This window comes from Cervus elaphus, chromosome 27, assembly GCF_910594005.1.
Source record: "Cervus elaphus chromosome 27, mCerEla1.1, whole genome shotgun sequence".
Lineage (NCBI taxonomy): Eukaryota > Metazoa > Chordata > Mammalia > Artiodactyla > Cervidae > Cervus > Cervus elaphus.
Genome location: NC_057841.1, coordinates 27,342,185 through 27,359,297, shown reverse-complemented (window position 1 = coordinate 27,359,297; position 17,113 = coordinate 27,342,185). Strand labels below are relative to the sequence as shown.

The following is a 17,113-nucleotide window of genomic DNA, read 5'->3' as shown; positions in this document are numbered from 1 at the left end:
GAAATCTCAATCTTTCTATCACAGTCAAGTGTTAAGTCACAGGCAAATGTTAGACTCAAAGAGTGGGTCCTGAAGGAAAATGAAAAAGAAGAAAAAGAATGCCTATTAGAACAAACCAAGGAGGAAATGGGAGACCTAGGAATGCACTAGCATAACATTTATTTTGAATATTTCCCGAGTTTTCTTAAAACTCAGTTTAACAAGTCATGTGACAAAAGGAGCAATTTTACGATCATCAAATATTTACCATTTACAGGATGGAGAGGTTTAGAATTTCAAATTTTATCTCTTTGGACATTTTTTCATTCTCTGTTTAGAAATAAAAGTAATGATACCCCACTTTGGACTCTAGGAAATAGACGAGTCCGTGCATGGGAGCCAATCAGGTAGTTAGTACTTATCTGGGGAGAGACAGCAGTTGAAAACCAGTACCAGGTGTTTACTGTTTATAAAAGTTTATTTTTTCCTTTTAATGTGTTTGTGAGCTTTTCTGTGTGGAACCTCAGCTTCCTGTTGCCTTTCACGTATAACATCGTGCTTGTACATGACTGAAGATGTGGTGATTGTGTTTTGCTTAAACAGTAATATATGTGGATTTCACTAAACACTTATTTACATCTTTGGATGAAGTTTGGATCAATATTATTAGTTTTCCTTTTTCTATTGGTAGATAGATGTCTCCCACCATCCCAATAGATTTATTTTAGGCATAGCCAGAGAAAATGTTGTTTCTGTGCTTATAAACTAACATTTGACAATAGAAAGCCACTATATTATATATTAAGTTGTTACTGTTATCCTAACATGATATGCTTTTATTAATTATGTTAATGGTACCTTAGAAAACACCCCACTTTCCCAAAGAGGTAAAGCTCTTTAACTGTAATGATTTTCAACTTCAATGCTGTGCTTTATCTACTAGCAGCTCATGAAGTAATGGTCATAATTGAATTCAACATCTTAAGATTTCCTGACTTAGCTTAAGTGAAATATTGATTTCATGAAATTAGGTGGCAGGTGCATCGAAGAACTATTTCCTGGAAGTTTTAAGTGGGTATTTAAAGCCTCAAGAATATTAATTCAGACTAAATGAGTGGTTTGGCGTTGTACTTACTTAAATAAGACGTTTGCCAAATGGCCAGAAGCCATCATATCCAAAATTTTATTTTTTAAAAAACACTGAGGAATGAAGGCAGAAGACTATTTATTGTTACATAAACATATATAGTTCTCTATAATTTTCATAACTATTTAGTTACCATTTAGTCGTTTAAACAGGGCTTCAGGTTTAAAATAGTTTTTCTTGAATTGGCTCGTGAATTCTTTTCCTTTCCACCCCACCCAGTTGTATTTACATATTGTTCTCTCATTTTGTTGCTGGAGTTGTTGTCTGGAGAGTCTCTGTGTGCCTAGATGGAACATTGATATTACTATAAAATAATGTACAGGAAATCTTGTTTTGTCTAAAGATACATTTCTTCCCCTGGGTCATCAAAATGCGCATTTTTCCTAAGGAAAATGTTTATTTCCATAAAACAGAGGTAATACATATATAACATATTAGTAGCATTACTTTTGGAATTTATTAATATGTATGTGAGTATAATTTTATAGTGTTCAACAAACATTAGTCTGAAACAGTATTATTTATTCTCTTTTTACATTTGCATTAATCCTAGCCATTGCTACTTTTATTTTACTCTTTTTCTCTATTCGGGAGAGATTTAATTTGGGTTGCTTTTCTGCAGTCCCTACTCCCAGCTATGTCTCTCATGGATCATATTTCCCAGAGGGTGAAATTAAAACAAGAACTAGGTGTATTAAATATCTTTTAGGCCTACTGCCAGATTCTCAGATGTATTTTTAGGTGTCGAATATTAAGTTTGGGGAAGGGAAAGATGCTTATATTCACTGATCTTTGTATTTTGCCTTTCTCAAGTTTGTTTTTACTTTATAATTCTGTCTGAATTTTGTGGATGTATTTCATGCTATCTGAAGTCATTATGGTGTTTGAATTTGACAACACTTGTATTTTTATAGCAGAAAGCTAAATTTATTAAATATCTTTTTATGGGAATACTTTTAATCAAACCAGACAACTGCCACTGAACAAGTTGCCTTGAGAATGCAACTGGTCAAAGAGAGAAGAGGGGGAGGAAGGAAGGGAGAAGAAAATGAAATTAAGTTGGCATTTGTCCTCTGGTATGATTGCCAGTCTTAACAGCAGTGGTTGGTGTGGTTATTTTTAGACATTTCCTTTATCAAACATTTAGAGGTAAAAATTTTCCCGTAGCCAGCAAAACTCTGAGTTGAGTTCTTTTGACATTCTGCTGATCAAGGATTTTCCCACGAGTAGTACCAGAGTCTTCTGCAGAGAAGGGGTAGGAGAATGAATCAGAAATGAAGTAATGGACAAGGAAAGGTTTATACACCTTAAAAGTGTTTATGGAACATGTAACGTGTTAGCTATGTTTTACATTGAGGAAGAAACAGACATGATCAAAAATTTAAACATGAAAAGTCATACCACTGGAAAAACAGAAAAATTCAGATTTAACATTTGAATTCACCTTTGAGACAGAAGAGGCTTCCCAGGTGATGCTAGTGGTAAAGAACCCGCCTGACAGTGCAGGAGATATAAGAGATCTGTGTTCGATCCCTGGGTCAGGAAGATCCCCCGGAGGAGGAGGGCATGGCAACCCACTCCAGTATTCTTGCCTGGAGAGTCTTGCAGACAGAGGAGCTTGGCAGGCTACAGTCCGCGGGGTTGCAGAGTCAGACATGACTGATGTGACTTAGCACTTCACACATTGAGAGGGGAATGACTCTCTTCACAGAGGCTTTACAATAAACAGAGGAAAAGATGAATATATGTGACTACATAAAATTTTATGTGGTTGTATATAAAAAAAAGTGACAATGGAGAAAATATTTTTAGTTAATATTTCTAGTTAATATAAGCTAGAGGTATTATTTAAAGAGATTATGAAAACAAAAGAGGTGTTGACCTTAGAACTTTGTGGTCAGAGGTCATGAACAGAGGAACTACAGTGCATAAAACCTGGGAATAAACAAATACGTAGATAAGATTTGATCTTCCTAGTAATCATAGAAATGCAAGGTAAAGTAGCCACTGGAGATTCTCTTTTGGTTTACCTAATAAATTAATCAGTACAAGCATTTCGCCCTGACTCCAAATGATGCTTTCTGCTTTCTCACTCCTGGTGAGAGTATAAACTAAAACAACTCATTTGAAAAGCCAGTTGGCATTATTTGCAAAAGGTCATTAGATAACATATATCTCCTGAAATAATAATGTCACTTATGCAAGCCTACCTTAAAATATTCTTGAATGTAAGGGAAAAAGAGTATCATATACACTAAAATATTCAGATCAGTTCTATTTCAATTACAAATGAAGAACATAATTTAAACACTCACCAGTAATATCAGTTATTCGCAAACTTGATTATGCAGTAAAATCATTTAGAAAAACATAAAAGAGAGTGCCAGTGCTTTGGCTCTACCCAGAGATGTTTATTTAAGATGTTTGGAATTGCCTCAAAATTTGCTTTTAAAAGATTGCCCTAAAAATTTTAATGCACGACTAGCTTGAAAACCACTGGCTTGACACACGATGATAGAATATTTCTAACCACTTGATATATTTATTATGGCTGTGTAGTAGTATGGACAGGGTATAATATAAAATAAAATGTGGTGATTGAACATTTAGGTAAATCATAACTTTAAAATAGAAACCTACCAGAAACATAGACTAGTAGAAAGTTTGTAAAATGCTCAGAGTTGTTATAAGGAGTTGAGATTTTTTTAGTGATTTTTTTCATCTTTTTTTCAGTTGACAGATATTTTAGTAATGTTCTTACATTACTTTTTAAAAGAAGAAAGCATATTTAAAAGAAAAGTCCCTGCTGGTGAGATCCTCTAGATAATTTCCTACTTACAGGTTGTTTCTACCTGTGATTACAGAGATTTGTTCTGACTTCTAAAATAATCATATCCTCAAGTTACATTTCATATTATTATAATGAAATTCCTCATAGGATTCTTTTTTTTCCTTTTTTTCATCTCAGAAATATCTTCTCATGTAGTTTTCTGACTTAGGAATGTAATAAGCTCAAGTCAGTCATTTTTCTCTTATCACTCCACATCTGTGCCTTTTAATTTTCACCTTTCCAAATACCATCTATAAGTGATGGTTCCCCTGTGTTTGTCTCTAACCCCAGCATTAACTGTGTGATACGTGTGTGTATCTGAATTTTGTATGCATACATACCTTTAAGTTAGTGAGTCCAGAACTACATTTACCATATTTTTCCTCAAACCATCTCTTTTATGTTACCAATTTTAATTAATAACACCACTGTTTACCTCCAGCCCCTGAAGCAATTCTAACCCGCTTCTACTACCTCATCATACACAGCTAGTCCGTTTCTGTGTTCTCCTGATTTTTGTCCCCCACATTTCTTCTCAGGTATCTCTTTTTAGTTTTTTACTTTTTATTTTGATGGGGTATAGCCGATTAACAAACAATGTTGTGATAGTTTCAGGTAAACATTGAAGGGACTCAGCCATAAATATACATGTACCCATTCTCCCCCCAAACTCCCCACCCATCCAGGCTGCCACATAATGTTTAGTGAGTTCCCTGTGCTATATAGTAGGTCCTTGTTGGTTATCCATTTTATATTCAGCAGTGTGTAGATGTCCATCCCAAACTCCCTAACTATCCCTTCCTCCCATTCTTCTCAGCAACCGTAAGTTTGTTCTCTTCTCATGTATTTCTTGAGTCTTTCTCTGCGTCCCTTCCTTGTCATCATCGCTTTGATGAAGCTCAGATTATCGCCCCTGCAGTCAAGGACGGCAGGCTCCTAACTGTTGTGTCTTCCTGTAGAAGTGTCTCATTCTGGATCTGTCCTCATATGACAGCAGGACAAGGGCATTTCCTTCCTGAAAGTCCCTTGGGGCTCTCCATCATGTCCTGCATGGAGTCTGAACTCCTCGCCATAGAGTTTAAACTGAGGTATAAACGTCATGCATGGGCTTCCCTGGTAGCTCAGCTGATACAGAATCCACCTGCAGTGCAGGAGACCCTGGTTCGATTCTTGGGTCAGGAAGATCCCCTGGAGAAGGGATAGGCTACCCCCTCTAATATTCTTGGGTTTCCCATGTGGCTCAGTCAGTTAAAGAATCTGCCTGCAATGCAAGAGACCTGGGTTCAATCCCTGGTTTGGGAAAATCCTCTGGAGGAGGGCATGGCAACCTACTCCAGTATTCTTGCCTGGAGAATCCCCAGGGACAGGGGAGCCTGGAAAGCTGCAGTCCATGGGGTCGCAAAGAGTCGGACCTGACTGAGCACCGAAGCACACACAAGTGTCATGCAGCTGCCATGGTATATGCCTTGCCTTTGGAATCTGATCCCAGCCCTGTTCTCCCTCCCACTCACTGGTTGGAAATACCAAATAATTCTGTTTCTGCAGACATGTTCAGTTCTTTCCCAGTGTGCCTCCTGCTTGCTGCTCTCTCTACCTGGAATGACCGCTTTACCTCCGTTTGATTCGATTAGCAAAAATGTAAAGATTCATACTGGCCACCCTTGACTCAGGTGGGGAAAGTAGTTACTCTCAGGGAAGATAATTTGGAGATAGCTATCAACATTTTTTAAAATGTTTTTTTGATGTAGTAGTTCTACTGTTTGGAATCTATGCTAGAGGAATAGTTACATTATCCCTACTGTCTTAGTCTGTTCAGGCTGCTATAATTCCCTGGTGGCTCAGATGGTAAAGAATCTGCCTGCCAGGCCGGAGACCCAGGTTTGATCCCTGGGATGGGAACATCCCCTAGAGAAGAGAATGGCTGCCTACTGCAATATTCTTGCCTGGGAAATCCCATGGACAGTCTCTTTCATAACAACACTGATACCATGGGTGATGGCTCCATCTTTGTGATATGGTCGCTTCCCAAAGGCCCCAGCTTCAAGTAGCATCACATTGGGGATTAGGTTTCAACATATGAATCTGGGGGTAACACAAGCGTTCAATCACAGGTACATATACAAGGAGATGTATATATTGGTTCTTCATTGCAGAACCAATGAGTTTTAATGAGTAAAATCAGATGCAAGCTACATGTTAAATAATAAAGAAGTTTAAAAATTACAGTACAGCTTATCTGCTCTATAGGCCAGTGGGAACATTGCATGATTATTAAGAGCATTTAATAGTCTGTGCAACATTAAGAACAAAAAATATATTCTATAGGAAACTTTATCATTAAGGTTATTAAGTAAAAAAGCATGCATCTACTGTTATGTAATAACAGCTCTCACTTCTGTTGAAAATAAATTTAAAATACAAAAGCATAGAGTTGAATCTATACCTATATCCGAATAAAAATAGGAAAAGCTCTGGGAGAAAAAAAAGCATGGTACATCATTAATAGTCATTATTTCAGAAGCAATGGGTGTCGTTGGGAGAAGTTGACAGTGACTTATTACTTTTTACTCTGTGTAATAATGTACCTTTACACGTCCATATAATTTCCGTGTATATATGGATTTACGTGTGGAAAATGTTTAAACTTTAATATAAGCTGAAATAGGGAGAAAGATCTAATAGAATTGGAGAGAAGATAAACTGTGGGTTAAAGAACAAAATTATCAATAGTCTTTATTTTTTATGTTCTGAAAATTTTTAAAAATATAGCAAACTATCGTAGACCAACAAGCACCAGCTGGAATTAACAGTTGTAGACATATTGTCATATTTGCTTTGGATTTCTTTAAATAAAGTCTGGCAGAAAAAGCTGGAGTTCCTTTGATTTCCTTTTTTACTCAGAGTTAATCATTGTTATATGTTTGCTGTATACCATTGTGGCTCAGAATTTTATAATTTCACTGTGTATATATAGATTAAGTATATCTATGTCTATAGTTATTATGTTCTGGTGAACATTTAATTTACTGACAGTTTTTTTTACCTCCTAAAAAATAAGCACTGTGAATGTGAGTTGAGTTTTTCTAGGGACTGTACCAAAAAGTGGAATTTCTGATCTGTAAAGCATGCACACCTCTTTTGTTTTGTGTTTTTTTTTCCCCTCTAGATATTGCCAGATGTTTTTCAAACTGGCTGTGTCAGTTTATATTCTCACTAGAGTATTTCATAGTTCCTATTTCTGGACGTCCTCAGCCAATTTCTGGTATTGCCATGCTTGAAATTTTGTTCTGTTCTGTAGATTATGAAATGTTAAGCTTATCACCAGTCCCTGAATGTTTTCTGAGCATCTGAGTCTGACAGGGCCCTTATGAGGGGGACACAAAGAGTCTTGATGAAGCCAGCATCCTATGGCGCTTATTGCCTTTGAGCCATGAGGTATTAGATAGCCCAGAACTAAATGCTACAGTCACAGGACAGGCTGTGATACCTACAGAAGTTCAGAAACCATTACTACAGACTAGAGAGTTGATTAGAAGTTTTTAGGAGGTTAAGGGGAGCCTTCTTTGACAAATAAGTAGGAAGAGAGGCGAAGAGACAGGTGGCATGGCTAGAATGAACAATATGCCAATTGTCCAACCATTTGTAATTGCGCTTGAAGCCTTAACCAGAAAGATATTAGTAGAACTTTCATTTTAAAGCTATTTAAAACTCATCACATACTTTTAAAAATAGTTATTTAATTTTAATTGATTGATGATTGGTTTGCAGTATTGGTTTGGTTTCTGTCATACATCAACATGAATTAACCATAGATGTATATACGTCCCCTCCCTCTTGAGTCTCCCTCCTACCTCTCACCCATTCCCAACCCTCTGGGTTATTACAGAGCCCAGTTTGTGTTCCCTGAGTCATCCAGCAAGCTGCCATTGGCTGTATATTTACATATGTTAGTGTATGTGCATCCATGCAGGCTTCCCTCGTGGCTCAGCTGGTAAAGAATGCACCTGCAATGCAGGAGATCCCAGTTCAATTCCTGCGTTGGGAAGATCTGCTAGAGAAGGGATAGGCTACTCACTCCAGTATTCTTGGGCTTCCCTTATGGCTTAGCTGGCTAAGAATCCACCTGCAATGCAGGAGACCTGGGTATGATCCCTGGTTTGGGAGGATCCCCTGGAGAAGGGAAAGGCTACCTACTCCAGTATTCTGGCCTGGAGAATTCCATGGACTGTTTAGTTCATGGGGTTGCAAAGAGCTGGACACAACTGAGCGGCTTTCACTTTCCTGCATCCAGGCTACTCTCTCCATTTATCTCACCCTCTACCTCTTCTCCCCCACCCTTGTCATATGTCTGTTCTCTGCGTCCACGTCTCCATCTGCTCTGCAAACAGATTCGTCAGTGCCATCCTTCTGGGTTCCATTATATATGCGTTAATATACTGTTGGTGTTTTTCTTTCTGATTTACTTCACTCTGTATAATAGGCTCTAGGTTTATCCACCTCATTAGAACTGACTCAGATGCATCATCATCACCTATTTTAAACTCATCATTTTACAGAGGAACACATTGAGGCTTAGAAAAATGAGGTCAGCCTCTCAGTTAGCCAAGAGTCAACAATAAAATAAGCAGGGGATTTGTTGGGTTATTTAACATGGACATCCAGTTGGTTGACCTTCAACATGACTAGAATAATGCAGGAATCCAAGTGATGCCATCGTTTCCCCCATGTTTTCTTCCTCTGTTTTGCTCTGCTTGGCTGTGGTTAGTTTTGTTCTTGGTCGGCTCCCTCCTTGTTGAGGCGAAGGTAGTCACTAGCTAATATTTTTTTTGTCCCTTTACAGCTTATGTTTCTATTGAAAATAATGTATGCTCATTCCCTTTATTTCTATATGCTTCCCCAAAGATACTCAAACTCCTACCGTCTGGGCAGATAGTTACCAAGGCTAGCCTTTCTGATGAAGTCAGGACCATTTCAGTGATGGCTAAACTAAAGTAAGGAAACTTCCTAGGAGAAAGGAATGCAGAGCGTGCAAATATAATATAATATGGCTACTGTGTAGCCTGTGTGATATGGTGGCTGTTTGATACACATGATTGTAGTCGGGAGTTTAAATAGACTATAGAGGCTATTCGGGGTGTGGGTGTTACGTCCACAGATCCGTGATTGCAACAGTTTTTATAGCAGTGATTACGTTCATTTCAACGAACACCTTCTGAGTGCCTTGGGATTGCTTGTCAACTTATAAAGGATAGATAAATATGTGTCTGTCCCCCGTGGCATTCCCAAACTTGCTGGAAGTTGTAAGGGCAGGAGACTTAGACGCGTAAACGGTTGTTCTGAGAGGAAACTGCGGGATATGCAGGGTGTTGAGACTGCCACACAGTGAGGTAGGCACCCTGGTATCACGGGAGATGTCACCATACAGGTGGTAGCTAAGCATTTTATTTTGAGTGATAAATGGAGCAAAGAGTGGGATGCGTTTCCAGGCAGAGGATGCTGGAGGAGCCAGAAAAGAGAGATGGGAAACTGCAGAGGCACATGGTTTACTGAGTGGCATCAGATTAGAGGAGAGTAGTCTTGGGGTCGGGGAGTGATCTGAGAGCTGGGGAAGGTGGAGATGAAGGAGTCGCAGATCCTACCCCTACCGTAGCGGATCCTAATGACTCTGAGCTTCCTTTGAAAGGGAGTGAGAAGTACTGATTTGTAAAGAAGCAGTCAGTCAGTCTGGTGTATGTCACGGCCTGAAGCCTGAGCAATGATTTATTTGTTTCTGTTTTTTAAATAGGAACATGGCCCTGGCACCAGTGGGTAGATGGAATTGCAGCAGGCAGATATTGAAGGCAGGGGTAGGGCTAGGGTTTCTAAAACTGTCCTCTTGTGATGTAAAGATTGTTTGAATTAGGATGTGAGGAAGGAAAAAATGTAAATTGACAGATGAACTTTGTTGAGGCAGAATAATTCTAATAGTCTAAGAAATGCTTCGTTTCTGGGTGATGAAGAGGAAGACCATACTCATTGAGTGAGAGTCAGGAGGAAGCTCTGCGCTGGGAGAGATGAGTATGATGAGTTTCATTTCAGATAATATAATATTGCAAATATATAGTATTTTCATTTATATATGGATACTGTTTGTAAATTTTTCAATGCTGTTTAAAGTACCTGGATGCTTTTCAATTTTGTAAGTCTACACAGGGAAGAATAATCACACTCTGTCATTTTTTCACAGAGAAACAACTATTTTATATACCTTTCAAATAATTTTTAAGCATCTTGCTAATAAAATTAAATGTTCCTGGGAATATGACCGCTAGGTACTATTTCGTCATGACCCTAACCATAAATATAGTTCAGCATTTCCTCAAGTATTTTTCTTGGCATACTATAATCAGAGATGTTGCTACATACTATTGTGGAGAAGATTTTTAAATTATATATGCTTAGGAAACAGTGAGTTAAGCAGGTTTCTGGAGTTATGTAAGATTTTTCAGAGATTTTAGTATACATTGTTAATGTATTTGCTGAGTTTGCAAGAGGAGAATGCATTTTTTTCTGAAACTCCTTTGACAGTTTTTTTGAGCATCACTTGGAACTAACATCCCATAGCACACATTCAGAAATGCTATGGTATTGGCCACTACTAACACAATGAGAGAGTATGAATATAAATAGCTACAAGTAGAATACAGAAATTAACATTTTGATATGAACCTGTTTTATCATACCAATTGTACTTGCAATGCTGTTCTTTAATATATGAAATCCGTTGTTTTATTTTGGAAGATATGTGGTTTTTCTGGCTTAAGTGAAGCTACTCTGTTTGAGACTACAGTTGTAGGGAAATAGTATAAAGTCCTGAAGAGCCATCAAAGACAATGGGTTGGCTGCCTCTGCGCTGGAGTTGGTGATAGAATAAATCCACAAATGATTGCATCTCAAGTGCCTCCTTAGAATAAATTAGGGATAACATCTAAATTCCAAATGATTTTCTTCGTTTTGTGGCACATGCCTCAAGGCTCCTTTCTCCTGAATCCCTTGTCATTTCATGTGTACTCAGAGAATTCAGTTCAGCCCAGCCTACATTTCTGTTCTGTGCAAAGCACTGTCAAGAGTGCAAATTTATTTCAAGATTAGCTTCACATATATAATGTGCTCAATAAATATTTATTCAACTAATGGATTGTGTTATTCTTTAATGATCTAGTTCCGCAAAGAGGCATCTCAATTATGGGTCTGAATTCTTAACCATATTCTCTCAAAGGTCTTTCTTCCTTCGTTTTCATAGGGTAGCGTTACCTGAACAAGACAACCAACAATGTCATCTTCTGTAACCTGGTTCTTTATATTATTTGGAATTTACCCTAGGGGAGTCATTGTTATAGACAATATTAAGTGAAGATGAAGCCAACATCTTATTCTTTTCTGGCATCTGGCTTTCCTTTGTGTGTTTTCCTCAAGTGTTATATATTCACTTGTGGTATCCAAGGTTAGTTAAATGGAAGAAACAACTCTGTAGACAAAGAATTGGGGATTGTCCAAAGAGCATGGGTGTTGGAATCAGAGTAGAATTTGGATTTAAAATGTATCACTTAGTTGTTACTTGATTACACTCTGAGTCTTAACCTCTCAGCCTTGGTTTCATCTGTAAAACTAGGGATCATGCTTACATTTTATGGGGACTGTAAGGAGTATAAATAATAGTGTAAAAGCCCAGTCACATTAGAGATGCTCAATAAATGGCATCTATAATAATAGATATTTTTAGCATCTTTTCTCTCTACTAAATAAGTTATTTTCAGCATTAATCACATGTGAAGGGCTATGGGAAAAAAATGTATATACACTTGCATATCTTCACTTATTTTTGCTATGAAACAAAAATGAAATTAAACAAAATTTTACCTGAATCAGTTCTTTAAGCTACAGAATATATAATTTCTTTCCATTTGCTATCCTTTGTATCTCTAGATGTTGGCTACTTTGAGGCATAGTAGTTATCATAATTGTTGTTGTTCAGTTGCTAAGTTGTGTCTGATTCTTTGCGATATCATGGACTGCAGCATGCCAGGCTTCCCAGTCCTTCACTATCTCCTGGAGTTTGCTCAAACTCATGTCCACTGAGTCAATGATGCCATCCCACCATCTCATCCTGTCTTACCCCCTTCTCTTCTTGCCCTCAATGTTTCCCAGCATCAGGGTCTTTCCAGTGAGTCGGCTCTTCGCATCAGGTGGCCAAAGTATTGGAGCTTCAGCTTCAGCATCTGTCATTCTAGTGAATATTCAGAGTTGATTTCCTTTCATAATAATTCATTATTATTATACATAGTAATAACTATAATTTTTAAACACATACAATATACCAGACACAATTCTAGGTGTTTTATGTATTTCAACTCATTAAATCTTCAGAATAATACCCTATGAAATAGTGACTTTTGTTATCCACATTTTGTAGTTGTGAAGCCTGAGACCCATAGAAATGAAGTCTAAAGTCATAGAGCTAGTAAATGGTCTAGGCTCAGCTGAACTCGGGCTAACTGGCTCCAGAAGCCAGAGTCTTGATCATTGTACCGAATTGCCTTTCCTAGTGTAGCAGTGTAATGTGGCCTGTCACGACACGCATACAATTGCTGGTACCCAGCTATCCATGGGTATAACCTTCCCTTAATGTCTATAATCAAAGATAACCAGTTCACCTCATATTTTACTTTGAGGTCTTTAAAAATTATAATTTAGATTATATGCTTTAGCTTACATTTTTATAGGACTATTTCTTAATTTTCCTTGTAGATACTATTCTAAAATAATACTGAGCAAACTTTTGTCCTTGTATTGATGTTTTGAAATTCTTGTCTCCTAAAACAAAAGGTCTGTTTAGTGAATATGACTATAGGAATCACTGTAGTCTATCTAGTGGTAGCTTCGTTGTGTCCATAAAGTGGATAAAAGGTCTAATAAGTTCAAATGCCTGTTTATATTCCCCAAAGAATATAATTTTACATTGTTCAAGCCTATCAGAGATGTGTCTTTAGGTTTGGAGTCTGAAACTGTTTCTCTAAATTTAAGAATTGTACAACATATGTCGCTTGATAATTATTTTTTGCTTCAATATCCATACCTAGTAAAAGAGTACTTGGGACTATGTTTCCAATTTTACCCTACAGACACATTGAATAATGAAAAGCATGTAGGTATTCTTTATAAAGAAATATGCAAAATATCTTCCTTTTAAATGACTCATCTCTTGAATTAATTGGTTGTTCCTGTTTATTTTTGTATGTTTATGTGGGGTTTGAAATCAGAGTAGAATTTAGATTTCAGCCGTATCTCTTAGCTAGTTGACTACAGTGAGATTCTTAACCGCAGTCTCAGTTACACCTGCAAAACTTGGAATCAAACTTACATTTTATAACTTTAATCTTTGTTATTTGTCATAAGTCAGTGCCCATTAAAAAACTTTCACTAGTGATCTAAGAGGTACTGTGAAATTTGAGATGCTGTCCTCATCATCCAAATCAAATTTCAGACTTTCTGTGGGTCCTTTTTTGGTCTAATATTCTGTGTGCTGAGCTTCTTCAGATAATGTATATGTATATAGGACTCTAACTTTCAAGTTTTTTTTCCAATTATTTTCAAGGGTTCCAGACTAACAGTATTGTTTCTCAGAGTAAGAAGTTAGTTTGCATATACACCCATGGCTGATTCATGTCAATGTATGGCAAAAACCACTATAATATTATAAACTAATTAGCCTCCAATTAAAATAAATAAATTAAGTAAAAAAATAATGATGTACTCAATAAATGCTTAATATATTTGCCTTTCAAAAAAATAAAAAGAAGTTCGTTTGGCCTTGACTTTCTAGGATAGTTTTTAATCATCTAGGTTACTGATTTATCAACTGGTATAAACTGCGCGTATGTGTGGTTAGGACTTTTCCACGTTCCATGGTAGAAATAGCTTTTTCTTCTCTACTAGTAGTGACTTGCCCATTGAATATGTAAACACATGCATAAAGCCAAGGGTGCATTACTTGTTTTTCAATATTTTAAAAAACATTTTTGGGAAGTATAACATATATAAAATGAAATGACCAAATCCTAAGTAAACAATTAATTTTCACATAATGAACACTAATATTCTGTATAAAGAACTGAAACATTACTTCCATCTAAGAGGTCCACATAACTTTCTCTTAAAAATATATTCTTTAAAATTAAGACATTTTCTCCTGGCTCTCAACACTGAAAATACTTGAAGCATTATTAATTTATTTTAAAGAATGAATATAAAATTGGTTCAGTTAATTTGTATTAGTAGGACTTAGCACAATAACTGATGAATAATGCTGCTTAATAATCACTCCTTAAATCTGTTGAATTTTTAGACTTAACGTTGTTTAGGATTACTTTTTTCGATGTTCCCCAAATTACAAAGCAAGATTTAAAACTGTTTTCAGGAAATAGCTTCATCTGAAATTTTTATGAAGAGATGCTTAGTAAAATAAAGTAGCTTAAGATTTGGATTACTTAATTATTGCCTTGTAAAGCATTATTAATTTTCTATGGAAAGGAATGACGTTTTCTTTGTCGTATCTAAATATCCTTCCAATTGCATTCCCCAGGTATTTTCTCTGGTTTTTAAAATTATTAAAATAGACAGGCTATCCATTCTCTTCACCAAGTGTGCACTATTAGTAAAATTTTATATGTTCTGTCAACAATTTGATGTGATAAAGCAACGGTTTTTCTGTAGTTCACACAGCACTGGGGCTCTGCAAAGCATCTCTGGGGGTTCTTTGATGTCTAGACAGTTTAAATTATGCCTGCTCCCCTGCCTCCAAATTTCACCCCGTTCTGCTTCAGGGGTTGTGGGAAATGAAAACAAGCCAGAAGGGTTCCACAGCCCTACAGCCTAGGGAGGAAGACAAACAAATAGAAGAAGCTGTATATCTACCCTGGCAGGTGTATAGGGAAGGGCCCGGTTACAGGGCATGGCAGAAAGAAAGGAAGTGGGGACAAATAGTGTCCTGATTGTTTATTTCTAATTATATTCCTAATATGGAGCTATCAATATATGAGCATTGTGGAGAAAATGAAAACATTATGGAAGTGTAGGGAAGAAAGTGGAATTCACCTTTTACTCCAGTCCTCCAGAGTTTACAGCCAAATCTAAGAGTTTGGTGTGTTTCTTGTATGCTGTCTTATTTATTGAAATAGTGAGATGTAGAATTGCATTTTAAGCTGGAAAACTAACTTTTTTTCCCTTTTTTCTTTGTTTTCTCTTTTTATAAATTGGGATATCGCAATTCTTCCAATTCATCCTTTTAGAAAGTAAGTAACTTTTGAAATTTTAGAGATTTTTGAATTAAAGTGTTGATGTGTTATTATTTCATATACAATATACACAGATACATAGTCTATTCCAGAATTTTTGCTTTTAGATTCTGACTTAGGCAATTAACTCACATTGTGAGTAAATATTTTTTAATTTAAAAATAAGGAATGTTACATAGAAGATGTCTATGCTCTCTAAGAATACAGACTTTTAACACATATTTGCCTCATCTTTTTTCACACCCATAATAAGACATTGTGTTTTTTAATATATACAGATATATAAATATATATTTATACCTTTCTTAAAGCTGGCCTAGGTATACTTGCTGAATCTATTTTTTCTGAATATTAAAATAATAGAAATACATCAATGAGACTTTTATTTATTCTTGTTCAATGGCAGTTACTTAGGACATTCCCTTTTTCAGGGAAAGCAGTCCATAATTTCTAGACTCTGTGGAAATGTTGAGAATGATAGCAATAAGTAAAGGTATGAAAGATTTTTAAAATTCACTTTCCTATATATATGCAGTGGATGAAAGTTACTTTCTAGTAAGTACTTCATCTTTCAGTGCTAAAGTTTTGCAGTTTTTAAATGAATGGGCCGTTTAAATTGATTTTTTTCTATGAAGAAATGCAATTGATATGTTTAAAACTAAGTGACTAATCAGCCTGAGTAGTAAAGTTTACATTTGATTGCAAAATATTTTTAATTCTTCTGAAATGCAAATGTATAGCTTTAAAATAAAGCGGATTTCCTGTTTGTTTTGGGGAAAATTACAGTAGTCTTTGAGACTTTTGGATATCTGTGTCATGTGATTGTAAATTATGTATTTTTTAAATATTTCCACAGTAAATCTTGAATTTATTGAGTTATTAAACAATATAATTTAATAATATATTCATATTCAACAGAACTTATTATTTATATGAAACTGGGTATTACCACTTATATTTGAAGCAGGCATAGCATTAAACCGCTATTTAGTAGTCAGTTTATCTTCCACAATTATCTTTGGTTTACTGTACCTTAGAATATGTAAATTATAGTGATATTAAATTATGTTTGTTCAGTATCTTTTAGTTGTCTTTAAATCTGTATTCTCTAAAATGCTAAATCTGAGTTCTTGAAATTGTGTGTATTAGGACCTTAGCAAAGAAGAACAGGAAGAATGTGGGTGAGGTTTGAAAGGTGCACAATTAGTATTATTAAGTTTTATATTTTAAAACCAGCTACATTGTTTCATTTATATGTATAGGGTTCTATTTTACTTGTAGTGCTAGCATTTTCTTGCCAGGTCCCTCCAGAAAAATCTGTGTTTCTGACAGTTTCGCCAAATTAAAGCTCCACAAATCTGGTATAATAATTCCCAGCTTCAAATTGTCTGTGCTTTTTCTGAAGAGAATAATGATAAAAATACATATTTTACAGTGTTCAGTGTAACATGTATAGCCTTGTTTATCTGAAATTTATTCATGGACAGCTATTTCTGGGAGATGAATGTATTTTACTTTATAAGGAAGGCTTGGCCCACTTTACATATGCGCAGAACATCTTTTGTGAGGAAAAATAATGAAATGAGGTCCGGAGGCTTGTAGAAGCTTCGAGAGGAAAGCTTGTTACATAAACTCCCAGCATTGTTGCCATGTGTACCTCGCTGTTCCGTGTTGTTCTATGACCAGATTTATACTAGGGCTCTTGCTTCCTGTCAGACCAGATGGAATCATACTGATGTGTTGGCATAGAGAAACTGTTTCCTAAAATAATAAAGTGTTCTTATTAGAATACTTATAAAGCTTTATGACCATGATGTGTATATA

At 36.1% G+C, this 17,113-nt stretch overlaps 1 protein-coding gene across 16 annotated transcripts in view; it reads left to right on the top strand.

The window, feature by feature from the left end:
- Window positions 1-17,113, top strand: part of ASXL3 (ASXL transcriptional regulator 3) — a 189,979-nt gene that overhangs the window by 53,402 nt on the left and 119,464 nt on the right. For 7 of the 16 annotated variants that reach the window (XM_043889028.1, XM_043889026.1, XM_043889025.1 and 4 more), the window contains one exon: window positions 3,786-3,788. The exons of 7 other annotated variants lie outside the window; for them this stretch is intronic. The gene's annotated coding sequence lies outside the window, so the exon portion shown is untranslated. Of the gene's footprint in view, window positions 1-3,785; window positions 3,789-14,479; window positions 15,287-15,646; window positions 15,783-17,113 lie in introns of those variants that run through there. 2 more of the 16 variants (XM_043889033.1, XM_043889035.1) reach the window with 2 other exon arrangements.